The sequence below is a fragment of the Helicoverpa zea genome, chromosome 24 (genome assembly GCF_022581195.2).
Source record: "Helicoverpa zea isolate HzStark_Cry1AcR chromosome 24, ilHelZeax1.1, whole genome shotgun sequence".
NCBI lineage: Eukaryota > Metazoa > Arthropoda > Insecta > Lepidoptera > Noctuidae > Helicoverpa > Helicoverpa zea.
This window is the reverse complement of record NC_061475.1, coordinates 1,479,480-1,495,797: the sequence shown is the minus strand read 5'-3', so window position 1 is coordinate 1,495,797 and position 16,318 is coordinate 1,479,480. Positions and strand designations below refer to the sequence as shown.

The 16,318-nt window shown below is 34.0% G+C and overlaps 1 protein-coding gene across 1 annotated transcript in view; it reads right to left on the bottom strand.

Annotated features, from left to right (window-relative positions):
• LOC124642277 (facilitated trehalose transporter Tret1-like) overlaps positions 1-15,961 on the bottom strand; it is a 112,687-nt gene extending 96,726 nt beyond the window's left edge. The window contains exon 1 of the mRNA XM_047180630.1: positions 15,617-15,961. The gene's annotated coding sequence lies outside the window, so the exon portion shown is untranslated. The remainder of the gene's footprint in view (positions 1-15,616) is intronic.
• Between the last annotated feature and the right edge of the window lie 357 nt (positions 15,962-16,318).

Here is a 16,318-nt window from a genome sequence, read left to right as displayed (position 1 = left end):
ATTCAATTTTATTAAATGCCATCTCATCGAAAGGTGATGTCATGGTGGGTGATTATTAAAATGAGACAAGAGCATTTCAGTCAATAGAAATTATGCAAGTAAGTTATAGGTATATCTTTTATCTTGTAAAATGAAAATATTTCTCTGGGTATACGTGTAACCCTAATACAAAGCTGAAATTCAGGCAAATGTTACAATGTCTACTTCATTGGAACGTTTGCCTGAATTTCAGCTTCACAATGGTTCTATTTATGATCACAATTTGTATATCCTAGAAGGTCAAACGCCGCCCTAAATAAGTTTAACTTTATTTTCACAAAAAGAAAAAATAACGAATTGATTTTCACACTGAGACAAGTTAAAAACCTCAAACAGTACATACCTACTAGGTACTTAGCCAAGAAAACAAAATAATTGCTATGGAATGCCAGAGATACCTACGCCACAAAAAACCGCTAGCTTTCTAATAACCAGGAAATAAACATATCCTGAGAATCAAATACATAGGGCATTACGAAATAAGTATAAAATACTTCATAGTATAATAGTTTCCTATAAACGTGAGTATAGTTTTACAAACAAAGCTCACGATAAGCGATCATAAGCGATATAAAGCGATATCAAGCTATATTACTAACGTTACGACTCTATTGTTTAAATTATTTCTTAATCATTAACTTCTTAGTTTGTTTTATAGTTATTTTGATATGAATCGTAATGTGCATCTGTAGGGCAAAGGCCTCTTCTTATAACTGTACGTATATAAACTAAATGTGCCAATGTTCGTTCTATCCTATCAAATTCTTTTATCAATACTTTTCTTAGCAATTCATGAACAAATTGCGAAGACATGTTGCTCTAAACTTTTAAAAAGTATGAGAATCTTACGGCCATACCAAGAAAACATGCCTACTTTAACCATAATAGCTACAATAACTTATAACCGTAATAACAAGAATAGTTAATTATTTATAATTACTTATTACAGTTATTACAAATACTCTCACGATAAAACTCGTCTATACTAAAATAAAAGAAGCTTAATGAACACTCGATATTGTTTGCCAACATAATTAGTCTTTAAACATTACGTTGTTTTGCCAAACACATTAGTGTTCCCTAATATGTAAGCTAATTCATTATTTCCTGAGAATTAATTAGACATTTTATAAACAAGGTAAATGCAAACCAAAGCAATTAATTTAAAATAGGTGTTTATTTACGTTAAATACATTGCCTTTTATCATTCTTTAATTTTAATTTCATCTATGCAAAATTAAAGAACAATTACAGAAAATACTGCTCAAGTGCGAGATTTGCCGGTCAATAAATGTTCCTGTACCATCCCATTAGATTTGATTTAACACACATATTTTTTGTGTTAATTAAATACCTATATTGTTTTTGTCACCATCGTCATCCGCTTAGTATTTTAACCAAACTTTGTTACTCAAAGATATGCTGCGCCGACCCCAAATAAATTGGGATAAGGGCAGGAGGATGATGATATGTTACTTAAAGACAAATCGAATGCTGAGTTCCAGTGTTTTACATAGAGCGACTGCCTATTTGACTTCCTAAACCCAGTTATGCTAAAAACATTCTACCCCTCAATAACGGCAATTATCACATAACTATCCTAGACCATAAGAAATTATAATTACCTGTAAATAAGATCATCTAGTTAACCTTTACTAACTAGGCGAGGATCAGCTTCCAGTCTAACGAGATGCATCTTAACATCAATAGTTAGGGCAACGTTATCTGACCTTCACGACCCAGGATATACTAAACTTAATTATTATTCTAAACAAAGCTTCATTGTTTAGTTTTTTTTTTTGTACTAAAGACAGACTTATCACCCTCTTTTGCATGGAGCAATCGGGCAATTCCATTTGTAAACAAATAAACCAAAAGTATTCATTTTTTTTTAAATTATCATCATCATACCAGCCAATTGCTGTCCACTGATGAATTTAAGCCTCCCATCTTGAGCAGCCCACATCCATCTACCTACTTCCTTCTTCAATTCGTGGTATTAGCGAAGTACTCCATGAAATTTTATCGTAATATACCAACTGGAAATACATATGTATATGTATATCCGCTAATAAGACTAGTTATCAGACTTTATAGCACCATTTCTAAATGCAGCAACCATCAAATGCACCAAACACCGAATTATCTCAACCAAAATAAAATCTCAATTTAAAACAGAGAAATGCCATAAAAGTAAATAGGGTTTAAAATAAAAACCTCTCAAGCATTCACCATCTTGTCTAGCTATTTGTCGTTTAGCACTAATTCGAGGTAGAAGTCAGCAAAAACCGATTCAATACAACCATGTCACGCTAATAGGGAGCTAAGGGGTTTCAGACGGTTGAACAAAAAACGCGCGACAAAGTTGCACGCGTTGAGTCGGAAATCGCATTGACAGAGTAATTAGCACGTAGTTTGCTTAAAAGCGCAAAATAGAGGTATTGTGGTATTTTTTCTAATTTTATAATGTATAAAAATTCCTGGTTTGGTAATAGTAAGTGCAATAGTCTGTTGTAAGTTATGGTGTCAAAAAAAAATATTTAAATTTTCAATGGAGTCTCTCAATTGTCATATGACTGTGCTCTTGAAGGCATACCCTGTTTGTATACTGAAACAAAGGCCTGTGAATTATCTAATTCTATTATGCTGACATACACCTATCAATTGAAAACAACAGTTTTTCTTTTATAACAATACGATAGCCAATTTATTTACATATTTTCAAATCAAAATATAAATAAAATAATCTCAGTTACCCAGATACGGCTAATCTTTGTAACGTGGGAATTGATCTACAATGTAAGCTTCAGAGATGTGGTTTACACGAGTAGGAACAATAAAACTCGGTTTTTGTTTTAACCAATATGGATATATCGGCCATTTGTCACATACTGTCAGTGAGATCTACTCACGGTGAGTTTTCCCATATTGTCAGGTATTGTGAAGAAATATTACTGGGAATTATGAGACAGTAGGTGAAAACATTTAGTACTTATATTTTCACCATTTTTTTTGAAAGAGTAGCTAAACTGATAGTTGAAAAAAAAGGTAAAACAAATTAACCGCTGGATACAAATTTTAATATTTTGCGATAAAGTCACAGGCACCATACAACGATAAATATTTTATATTGTTTATTTTTTTTATGCTGGGAATAAAAAATACACAGATATCTAAACACATTTTAGTTCAGCATGGAAATGTTCCATCGAACCTGCGTCATAATCAAATTATGACGTCACTCAAGTTTACCACAATAATAAGACACATAAATAAACATTTTGAAAACATGTTCCATCTATTAAGGAAGGATCGTGAACAAACACCGGTTGCTATGGCAACAGAAACGGCCATCTTGTACTAATTGCTTGGAATTGGAAGAACAAATTGTCGTGGGCGCTATTCGTTTAACTTAATTAGAAGTTCTGATGGTAGAAAGTAGGTGTAGCTAACAATTCACCGAGTAATATTGTCATGTATAAAACTACTTGAATATCACCACAGAGATACGGCGTATCCTTGGGAATTACTGCCCGTACCGGGATAAAATATAGCCTATGTTACTCGGGAAGAGTGTAGCCTTCCAACAGTGAAAGAATTTTTTAAATCGGTTCAATAGTTTCGGAGCCTTTAGGGTACAAACCAAAAATGTATCCTTTTATTATATTAGCTAAGATTTCTTGTTTTCACTTTTTATAACCGTATGAACAAAACACAATCTTTATTGTACCCATTCACAACTTTATCCCGTGCTATAAAATCTTGTAGCATTTCTTTTTCACATTCGCTATCTTGCACAAACAGGACTACAAGCCATTTAAGCATACATTCTTGCATTTTATATCGGCTTACTCAATAACTTCTAACTTATCTAAGTATATCTGGTTCTATACCACATGTGGTCTAGACCAGAGATTCGCAAATATTTTTCTACGTTTTCAGAAAGACCTAAAGCTCAGTGAGAAAGTGAAAGATGTGTTAGAAGCTGTCATAATCTTGTCTTTGCTTAGGTAAACGATTGATGCAATTTCGAGTACCACTAATTGAGAACCACTAGGCTAGACTATTCAAAATAGAACTTTTATCACGACAAAAGTTAAACTAAAAAAAAAATTTGATCGAAGAAATAGCAGATAGAAGTATAACAGACGAGGCAACGACGTCCGATTTCAAAGGTTAAGCTGCATTAGCCACGATTCGTTAGTGGATGGGTGAACACTTTGAGACCGAGGAAAGCTCTATTGAGCTGATCCGGGCAAAGACATCAACAACCAGTCTTACCCAGGTTGTAAGGTCAAATACCCTATTTACTTGCAAATAAAATGTACAGCTCTACAATTTATGGCTCAATCCCACAATACTTGAATGACTTAGCCTATAGGTTGATCTGGCTGTTTCTTTACGATGACAGGAGTTACTAAACGTGAAAAAACCGCGCGTAACTTTCGTCTGTAAGGGCATTAAGTATTGCTTGTTAGATTCAATTTGATTGGTAGAATTCGTCACTATCGTTAATAGATCGAACCACTACAATGCTGTAAGATTAGATAATTGATCTAAATTGTTCCGATGTCTTTGAAGAAAAACAAATGGTATCGAATATGTATGAAATGTTCTCTTGTTATTTGTAATCATCGTCATCCTCCTGCCTTATCCCAATTTACATACCTTCCTATCTCTCTCCTTACTTATATTTAAGTAGTTTTAGTTCATTTACGATTTTTTATAGTCCCAAGTGCAGGGCAAAGGCCTCTTCTCATAGAGAGAAGGAATGATCGATAATCATCACACTTGCTTAAAGCGGGATGACAATTTCAGCATTTTAAAGTCACCCATACACCGTCATTGGTATTTTAGATATACTTAAAATGGTATACTTTGTTATTGGATGGTCTGAATCATCCTTAAGTAAGTATTACTTTTTGAACCAGTTTCTGAAATAGCTAGGCCTATACCCAGTAGTGGACTTACATAAAACAGGCTGATGATGATAAACCTACTATAACAAGGGCTGTTATTACATCATAATATTTATTAATTGATCAAAACCACTTATCAGGAAGTCAATTAAATCATTATTATAACGACCACACGATCCATTCCTGTCAATTGGTTTCTACCTCACTGTACCAAGTATTGATACTATTATAATTATGCACGTCATTTAATTGACACTATTAATTATTGTGATGTAACAATATTTAATGGACTGGTATATTAATAGACTCATTTACATTCACTCTCTCAGTACTTACATGGTTTTTGTTATATTTTAGTTTTGACATCCTACAGACAGACATTGGGGGCTGTCTTTTGTAAAATTTTGACGTTCAAAAAGTACCGTTTTGCAATTTTACAAATAAACATTTTGGATGAATGATTTTTGATTTTGATTTTGACTAATGTAAAGATGGATGGATTGTGTGAAAGATGATATGGCTGGAAATAATGTTACTTGTGAGATAACGGCAGATAGAAACGTTTGGAAGAAGAAGAAATGCTGTGTCCACAAAAATAAAATTGGAATAAAGGCAGGACGATGATGATGATGATTATAACGTTTTAAGGAAAAACTACTAAACAGAGGTTAAAGAAACTTCGTATAAGGTAATGTTAAATTAAATTCAGTCAAGAATTAAATTAACACGAACAATAAAGTCATATAACAAATTTGATCCTAATTCAAAGCACTAAAACAGACACATATAGTTTCTGAGATACGACGTGACATATTGACACAGCAATCGTGTCCCATAGGTTAAGTACGTAATAGTGTGGAAACTAGTAACTGTACAGTTAAGCAAACTGTCACTTTGAACTGCAGTCAGAGTATGTTGGGGCCACGAAAACAGCGGTTGAAGTGGAAATGCTTGATAAAAATGCGAATTATATAACTCATCATCATCATCTCCCGAGCCTTTTCCCAATATGTTGGGATCGGGTTAGAGTCATACCGGATTCAGCTGAGTACCAGTGTTTTTGGGAATTATATTTAACTGTAGTAGTCTATTATTTTATTTTGAGCACTTTTACAAGCTTCTAATAAAAAGATTTAACTACCACATGATTCAATATCATGTCATTCCAATCACAAATTAAAATGGCCCATATTTTTTTCTCCAGAAGCGTGACAAAATAAAATCTCCAACTAAGCTTCGTTGTAAAAGTTTTTAATTTGTTTTCATCTCTTTTGTATAACTTTGTGCACAATACAATTTGACTTATCTATCAATAATCTATGTATGTGGCAGGCACGAGCCAATTAAATGGCTTTTACATTATAATAGCCAATCGTGCTCTTAAATCTAATTGAAAAGACAAGCCTTGTAATGTAAGAGAAACTTAGCAAGCTATAAAAGACAAATTACTTGCGGTCCATGAAAAATAAAGTGAGTAAAATATCAAGTGTTTTCATCTTCAGTATTGAATAGTAGATTAAAAATGAATTGGTCGTGGTGAAGTGCCTAACATATATCTTTACGCTTTGAAGTCGGATACCATGTGTCTTCAGGGTTGTCAAAATAATAAAGCGCATGCCCGAACAGTCTATTGGCTGACTACAGTGAGGATAAGTTTTTTTAAGAAAAATTGTTGCTTTGGAAAGGTTAAGATATCTTTGATAAAAGATAGAAGCAAAAAATCTAGAATTATTTATCATCTGCCTAAAGAAAGAAGCAAACATACTTGCTCCGGTGTCGACGAATGCTTTGAAAAATCTATATTTATTATGCTGTGTTGTTGGTCAAATGCCTTCCCATAAGCTGAAGCGACAAACTCTCGCGGTTTTAACAGCTCCAACCAGAAATACTAGTTCAAAATACACACCAACATTCATGGTCAAAACAATATTGTGCATAATATGACCCTTTGTGTGGCTTAGGGTCACAATGTGACAATAGACCCCACGTTTGCAACGGTAATGTCAAGTGGCTGTACCATTTTGGGTGAAGCTGGTTTGTGCTGGTGGGTATAATTAGGTTCCGGCTTTTATGTTAGGTAGTAAATGTTGGTATAGTAGAGTAGTAGTAGGTTTTGTGTATGGTTTCGATTATACAAATGTTAATAATTGGAGCTAAATAATAATTATTTATTTTGAAAAATTAATTAGTTACACCTTAAACGCACATTTCAGCAAGAATTCATTCGTCTTATAACACTATTCTTCATAATTATAATCCTGTTAACTAAAACAATAGCCCCCCAAAATTACTAGAGTGAAATTAGAGTAAAAACATCGATGATACAAGTTATATTTTTTTTGCGTTTCTAGGAAGAAAATTTACGACTATCAAAGTCGCTATTTCTTCCTCCAAAAAGTCTCCAAAAGGTTTTTATACTTACGAGGCTTTCACAAAGTTTTTTACATTTACAAGATTTTCACACTAAAGCAACGAATATATGGCATGGAGCATGGTGGTCTCCCATCATCTTAAGCTGGGTACTCACTTAGCAGTGTAGCACGTAACGTATCAGATACAGTCTCATCCTGCAAGTGGGTACGGCTCGTCCACGGTCCTCACGAGCACACTGCGAGCCGCCTTTGTGTTTGCAGTGAAACCGCCACTCGGCGGGTCACTGCGAGCTTACAGCGCTCCACGCGCGAGCGGCTCGCAGCGGGCTCGTGCCTACGTACTCACTTGATACCGTATCTGATACGTTTCGTGCTACACTGCTAAGTGAGTACCCAGCTATACACAACTAGGTACTATATAACCTCACTTTCGCCATAACAAGCTCGCAGACTACCTAAGTACATAAGTAAGTACCTACATAGTAACACATGGCCGTTATTTACCTGACATATGTCACTATAATGTTGATAGATCACATCTGGCAGATGATAACAGTATTGTTATGAAAGTGTACTATGATGTGAGCGTGTTTTGTTTTTTACCCGACTGCTGAGAGGGTGATTTTGAGGGTAAGAAGTTGATAAGATGTGATGTTGTCTTGGCTACATTGATGGGTAAAATGATTTCCAAAAAATGTTGTTATGTGTACAGAAATTCGGCAAGCCCGTGTGAAAAATAACACGTGCTGCCAACATTTTGTAATGCGGTATACCTACTTATTTGTTTTTATTTGATACTCTTGGGCTTACCAATTTGAATTATTTTATTTTTGGAATTTATAACCTATGTCGATAATATATTTTTTGTTAACTTTAAAATAGAATGCCGTAAGCAAGTAAAACTAGAGGATACAGTCAGTTTTGTATACTTAAGTACTTAGATGTTATTTCCTATCAACTGACCACAATCATAAACTTCCGATCCACTACAAAAAATTTGACCAAACAAACGCCAATCTCATTTTAGGCCACCTGGGATTCAAACAACCACACCCTCCAATGATGATCAGTAGCCATCCATCACGGTGACAGGCATCAGATACTACGCCAATACCGCGGCGTTGCCCGCGATCAATCACTGCAGGTAATGATCTTCTTGTGATCATTTTATGATCATCATCGAATATTGAGGTATTTTGATTAGCTTGAAATGTTGCTTGGGAGAGTAATTGTTTAACGCGGGTTTGCTTGCGAAGGAAATATCTATACCAATTAAAGGGCTGAAGAGCTTGATGATTTGCTCTAATAGGCTAATCACGGGAGGCTATGATTTCAGTGATAAATAGCCTATTTGTCCTTCGGGACGTGGATAAAGACGCTAGCAAAAGCTGGTTTTAAGTTAAGTATGTAAAATTTAGTTTTTATGACCTTTCATAATATTTTTTATGATCTTTCAAAGGCATCAAATGAGGCTTATTGTTGTGTTAACGGTTAGGTACACAAACTAAAAGTTAAAATATGTTTGTAATAATCCTAAAATGATTATATAATATACTTCGCTATCAAAATTGCATCGTAAATCTAATTGCAATCACAAGATTGATCATCTTACTCGATTCTAATTGTAGGACCTACTTAATCATTATCCCAGCACATAGCATTTTAGTATACTATTATAGCCGAGACGAATTTAATATATTCGCTAACAGACTAAAAGATCAAGGTTCAGAATATTTGCATCAAAATAGCTTTTACAACATATTCTCATCATCACAAAGTCCAATTTAAACTACTGAACACGAAAAGATACTAAATTCGAACTACCAAAATTTCAACCCGAAAATACACTCTACACGAATCAATTACTTTACACCGAAATAAAGCAGTAATTGCTAAACAAATCACAATCAAGTTTACATGAATCAATCACAAGGAAATCGTCGCAGGAATTTTCATAACACACTGAGTTTACGTTCCAATTTATAATTACGAGGCAATATTTACGTGAAAACGTTACAGTTTTTACAATGTGGAATGTCAACATGGGTTTTGACGTAAATATTGGAATTCTCACGACATTTGTAGTGTGTGAAGGTTATAGTAAACCGTTGGCCAAAAATATCGGGGCTATGAATTTTGACTGGAATTTTCATATCATAAAAAGTAGAATAGTGGCTCACTATGTTTTTAAAAGTCAGCTCTTTGCATAATTTAATCAACTTTTTGAGTGTACAAATATCTTTTTACAAAATTAAATTTTATCTATGAAAATACATTTTGGCATTCTACAACGGAAATGCTAGAATGACAAGACAGAAGCATTTTAGTTTTTAGCTTTTGTTTAGACGATTAGAATCTTTTTTATGGTAACAATGCATCTTAAACCATTCATCATTTGTCAAACAAATATTGTTAAAAACAATTTATATTTATAAATAAATTCATAGTCTAACCCAACACAACCCAACAGATTCTTAATTAAAATGAATTCTTCACCAATATAAACGTAATTCAACACAATTCTGCAATAGTACTAGATTGCACTCCAAATAGAATGCATTAACCCAATTTCCAAAACGGTTTTACAAGCGATGACAAATAACCATGTTTTGCCTCCAAAATCAGGTCGGAATTCTAAACAGGCGCAAAACAAACTAGGACATATTTCTTCATTAAAATCTTGTTTAGAGTAGCACACTGCAAACTTTTAGTCGGCCGATAGTCTGTTTGGGCTCATAAATCAGTATGAAGATGAATGGTAGTACTCACATTGCAAAGATCAGCTATTTTGCCGGTATCAGACTGACTGAAAACTTGGATAGGAATCAAGATTTTGTTTTTAAAAAAATTGGCAACTATCGGGTCAACTGTCGGCCGACTGTTTAGTCTGCAGTCTGTTACTCTGAAACGGATTACTTCTAAATGCAATTGAGTGTACTGTGCTTTTTACCGTCATGTTTATTTGTCAGTTTTTATTGATGGTAGTTGAGCAAAGGCCTAAGAAACTTTGAAAAAATCTGATCTCTGGCTGTCGGTTGATTTCTTATGCGATTGCTCTTTGAAGACCTTTCCAAAAAAAGTTGTTGGTAATCGACAGCTTGATATTACGCGTAAGTAATTGAACACCTCTTTTGATCTATAAACATTGTAATTTGTCATTACAATTGACAGCGCGACTTAGTTGCAGAACCCAAAATATTATCATTGTTTACGCAATAACTTACAAACTAACATCTAAAATTATCCCACAAAGAAACACCTTAAAGATTACCACTTTACTCAAAGATTTTCCAGCAACTTTTCCGTGTTAACACTAAAGTAAACTAAGTAGACCAAACATTGCCAAACGCGAACATTAAGAAACCCCGATAGAAATGCACGTTGCAACGCTCCGAACAATAGGCCTTCCGCACTCCTTATCTTGAGGATAAAATACGAATGACTTCGACCCCGATAAATCAATGCACTACTAGGTTACTAGAAATATGTATACTTCACTAGGAACTTGTCTTAGTTTGTTACTGAATTGACAAGGTTTTATATCTTTGGTCTATCCACTGTGTTACGGATGGCACATAAGACTGTAGGTCCCGGCCATCATTGAACATCCTTGGCAGTCGTTACGGGTAGTCAGAACCCAGTAAGTCTGACACTAGTCTAACCAATGTTCCTTTTTTAAGCCCTTTATGTACTAGGGCAACGGTAACTTTTTCGAGCACTCCTAGTTATTAGTAGTTTATTTACAAAGTTATATACATATTTACAACACAAAAAAAACTTTCCTAGTAGAACAATAAAAAATATATCTTACTTATATTATAAATGTGAAAGTTTGTGAGAATGTATGGATGTATGTTTGTTATTCAATCACGCAAAAACTGCTGGACCGATTTGATTGAAATTCGGTATGTAGATAGGTGATACCCTGGATTAACACATAGGCTACTTTGTATCAACAGACCACGCGGGCGAAGCCGCTGGCGGAAGCTAGTATATATATACAAGGTGTTGATTTGCATTTGTGCCATAGTTCAGGAGGAGGACATACAATACGTAAATAATCGATTGGAATTACAGTAGATGGGAAATAACTAATATGCACTGCTTATTTGTCATTGTAATGTCGTGGTATTTCCGAAGTAATCCAATTTTATGAATGAAATTTATGAGTGATCGTTGCGTATGCTTTGTGTTTGCGTTTGTGTGAGGGTGCAGCACGGTTTTAACGCCAGTAACATACGCGCCAAGTTTAAATAAGGCTGGATAACAGTTACGGAATTCCGAAAAAAAATGAAAGAAAAAAAATTACGTACCAATTTTTTTATTGATTTGGGTCGAGAATCATTAGCATAATTACCTCCTTGAATATGGCACGGATGCAAATCAACAGCTTGTATATATTCGAGCACTCCTTGAAGTATTACCAATATCAAAGAGTATATTTGTATGTATGTAGTATAAACGTAATTTCAATACATTTTTTAATAGTTTTTCAATAAAATCTTTAGTCTTTAACCTTTTAATCAATAAACTGTTTATAGCCCATAAATTATAGGCTATAATAAATCGCTATAAAACAAGTAATCAACAATTATTATCTTGATAACACACTCGAGAGCACACATAGATAACGCATAATTATATGTACAAGTCTATTAATATACTTGTGTACTTTACCTGGATGTAAACAATGACTATTATTTTGATCTACTTTAAGACTTTCCATTAATTTTTCTAAGAATTTTTTTAAGGCAACTTCCGTAAATATACGACTTTGTTTTTTGTACAGGATTTTGTTTTTAAATATTTTTCAAAAATTACTTTGAAAACACAATAACATAATCGAAATCAGAATCTTATGGCACGATTCTTCCTTCTAGAGCCCTTTATGTATCAGAGTCGTGGTACTAAACTCCTTTCAATAATCCTACAGCTCGATAAAATTTGCCTAGACACAAGTAAATAACCAAAGCTAGAAAGTAATTGGTTAATTTACCAATACCTACACAAGGATTTCTCTGCACACTGGGTGCGTTTTCGCATCTGACAAGCACAAACAAAAGAATTTGGAACAACACCAGTAGGCCAAACAAATAGATGTTTAGAAAGGATATCTGATGACATGATGTGTTTATTTATTTTAGATTTGAAAAAATATTTGATTATGAACGAGAAAATCGCATCACTCTCTATTCTGACTAATAATAATGACTATCAAAAAATAAAAAATATCCCGCACTGTGCTCACCAACACGCATGCCCAGTGCAATGAGTATGAGCTAATCTTCCCAGCTTGGGGGAGACAGCAGTCCATCAGTGGACGTTATTTTATTTCGATTTTTCTGAGATTCTAAAAATTCTTTTCCCAATAGAATGCAACATAATTTTTAAGCGCTATATCTTATCCGAGTACGGGAAACAAATTATTCCTGCACAGTCAACCGCTAAATTAGAATAAGTAAGTAAATTAATTCTTAATTCATTTTGGACGTCAACAATTGACGTTAGAAGAAAAGTAAAAATATAAGCCGTAATAAATAATACTAACTTAAACCGCATTAATAATTAATGCATATCCAAAGGATTACTTAGATTTCTTGCCATTCCATAAAAATATTCACAATTCTGCAGAACAAAAACCGCAAGTATTTAATTGTAGTATAAAACATGTAATGCATCATAATATAATTATTTTACACTCGCATATTGTACATGAGTCAATATTCTTCGTAATACTTGAAAATACATGTTTTGTATGTCGGCCATAGTCCATCACTCACGTATAGGTAGATTTATAGTTACCAACTTAGATCTTAAAATCCTGACTTGGGACCTAACTGGGTTGAGGAGGTGAGACAGGCAGATGTATCCGATTAGACATAAGGCCGACCCTACATAGTTGGAATAAGGCTAGCTTGATGATGAGATGACAGTGAATACGAAGGTGAATCGATGTCTAAAAAATTGCTATATATTTTCTATGTATAAAAATAGAGTGGAGACCACGCCTCGGCAAACGTAGTGTAGGACGTCTTCAGGCATGGTGGAGTGATGACTTGCGCAAGACGGCTGGCAGGAGCTGGATGCGAGAAGCCGAAAATCGATCTCAGTGGCGTGCACTTGGAGAGGCCTATGTCCAGCAGTGGACTGCGATAGGCTGATGATGATAAAAATAGACCAAACCGTAAAACCTTAAGAACCAAAGATTTATAGCATTGGTTTGACTAACGACTTAGAGTTCGAACGAATACTCTTAATCTTTGAATCCCTTCATACAGAAGGAGTTTATAGTGCTTTGGAGGATTTTTACACAAGTGACATTTAAGAAAACCAGAGCACTTTACCTAGGTACCTTACCTACCTATATCATTTTACGATTTTTTGCTTTCTTTTTTGCCTACTTTGCACCATTCACTGTAATTTCAATGCAGAAATTGTTCTTTTCTTAATATGTATAATCTTGCTTCAATTTCTCTAGAACAAAAGAATTGATTCTGACTTCGATAATGTCATCATTTGAACGGTTATTGATAGTAGAGAAATTCCATCAGTAGGTACAGGAACACCTATAATTTTAAATTGTACAGTTGTTTTCTAACTATAATCAGCATTTTTTCTATATTTTGGTACCTACCTAGTTACCTAAATTCGCTTTATTATTTACAACTAAAAGATGTTTTAGAACCTTAACGTATACCTTATACCTACCTAAGTTTCAAATTAAATGTCATCAAAGATATATCTTTGATGACATTGAATTTGAAACATATACTATAGGTATGGTGGCAGCTAAAATTACATTTAGCATAATATGAGATACATTATCCTCATATTCTGACTCAGTGTAATTGAAATAGGACCATACAACCTACAAACAAATACAATTAATTCTACATAATTTTAGTATAAACAAAATGCCTATAAATTGGTTAAATTTAAATACATATTTACGATGAGTTACTCCTTATAGGTACCATTTGACTGAAACAGTAACCGAACCATTTTCAAATCGGCAATTTGACGAATCAGCGGCAAATGTACATCTGATTATGATTTAGTTTTGACCCACGAAATTAAAATCAAATATAAATCAATCAACAAAAACAAAGGAAACGACAATGATACAACAGGCCAAGAAACAAATGAAGATAGCAGTCTCAAAACAAATTGAAACAATAGATATGATGTAACTGCACTGACAAATGAATGATACAATATCAGTGTGAGAAATAATTAAGCTTAAATATACAGCCGGCCTAGATAGCAGGGGCAAATTGTACCGCGTATCAAATGCAGTAGTAAATCAAAGTATAATGGAATAAGACTTGACCATTAAGATTCTTGAGGGAATTGATAGTGTGTGTACCGTTGAGCACCTCTCTATCTCTTTTTATGTGACAGATGAACAATTTCTGGGGCATATCCACACTTCTTTTTTAGAATTAATACTAGACTTAGGAATGTACAGCGATACATTTAATTGGATCTGTATACTGTTCATAATATAGGCACTTATTAGAAGTATAGCTAAGGACGTTCACTTATCTATCTGTCTCTTGAAAGCTGTTTTAATAATCAGTTTTACTTGGAAGAAGTGATAGAATTTTAATGTAGTGGAGACAGATACTAAAAACAGCGTAATAAAGATTTTATGATGAATAAAATACTATGACGCCAATACACAAAATCTTTTGTTATTTTTAACAAAGACGATGAATGGTAAGTAAAAATTTAGAAGATACACAACATGTTTTTCGATTATCATCGGTTTACAAGACCGGCTAATATTAACTCGAGTGTGGCCGGGCATACAACATTTATCATACACTTGACACTAATATGAATTATACAAACAATCTGCCCGATACGATAGCAGATAGCGATTGACTTCAAGTGAAACAACATAAATCAACGAAATCTAAATTTCATAACAAATGATCCAATGAATATACTTTTACTGCCATTGGAATAACACAAACGCATGAATCACTATAATGTAAACAAACGCCAAAAAGAAAAGACTCAAAATTTTACTAGATACTGCTACCACAGCGTACAACTTTAATTCCGAATACACTAAGCCATAAAATTAACAATCAACAGTAAACATAAAAAATGCATTTACAACCATTTTACTATTCACTGCACTTTAATTAGAAGACTGATAAACTAGAAAATAAACAATGCAGATGAAAGTGTTGATACAAACGAGAATAAAAAAGACCGTGCCTAAACAATGGGACTCATTGAAACGCATCGTGTGTAGGAATTTCAAAATCTACTCACCATGCATGTCAGCATCAACACAATGGACCACGATACACTAGCACATGTACACACAAATGATTCAAAATATATGTTTTATAACTTTCAAAAACACAGGACCCAAAACATTCCCCAGGGGGACACCACAAGTTAATAATTCGAAAATCGTATTTCGTTCGCTGCGCGCGCGTGGATAGGCGCGTGCCTTTGAGTAACTGTCCGCTCTTAACACTGATCAACGACTGACTGACTACGCCTGCCTGCGCCGGCGACTGTGTTTACTATAACCCCATGCACAAAATTATCAAACGCTTCCAACGAATCCTCAACTCTATAGTGAGCAACTGAAAGTTCAGTTTCGTTTGCAGGTAGCTCTCTTATCTGTGTTAGTAAGTCGGACGAATGTATTTGTCATTTTGTATGAATGAAAAAATAAACTGTGCATAGAGCTTTCTGTTGGCGTGCGTTTCGTTTTATATCATAACCTTAATTAATGTTTATATCGCTTATAGTCCTTGGCTCGTCTCGTGTGACAACATGATTCATTTCTCTATACACTGTACACTTAGGTGCATTTAATTTTGTCCCTATATCATATTTATGTTAATAATATTTCTGGGAAAGTATGTTGTGTCTCGTTCTTAGTAAATAGTTCTTGTTACTATTAGGAGATTGGTGGCATGTGTCCAAATGAAAATGTTTAGATCTATTTAACATTTCTTT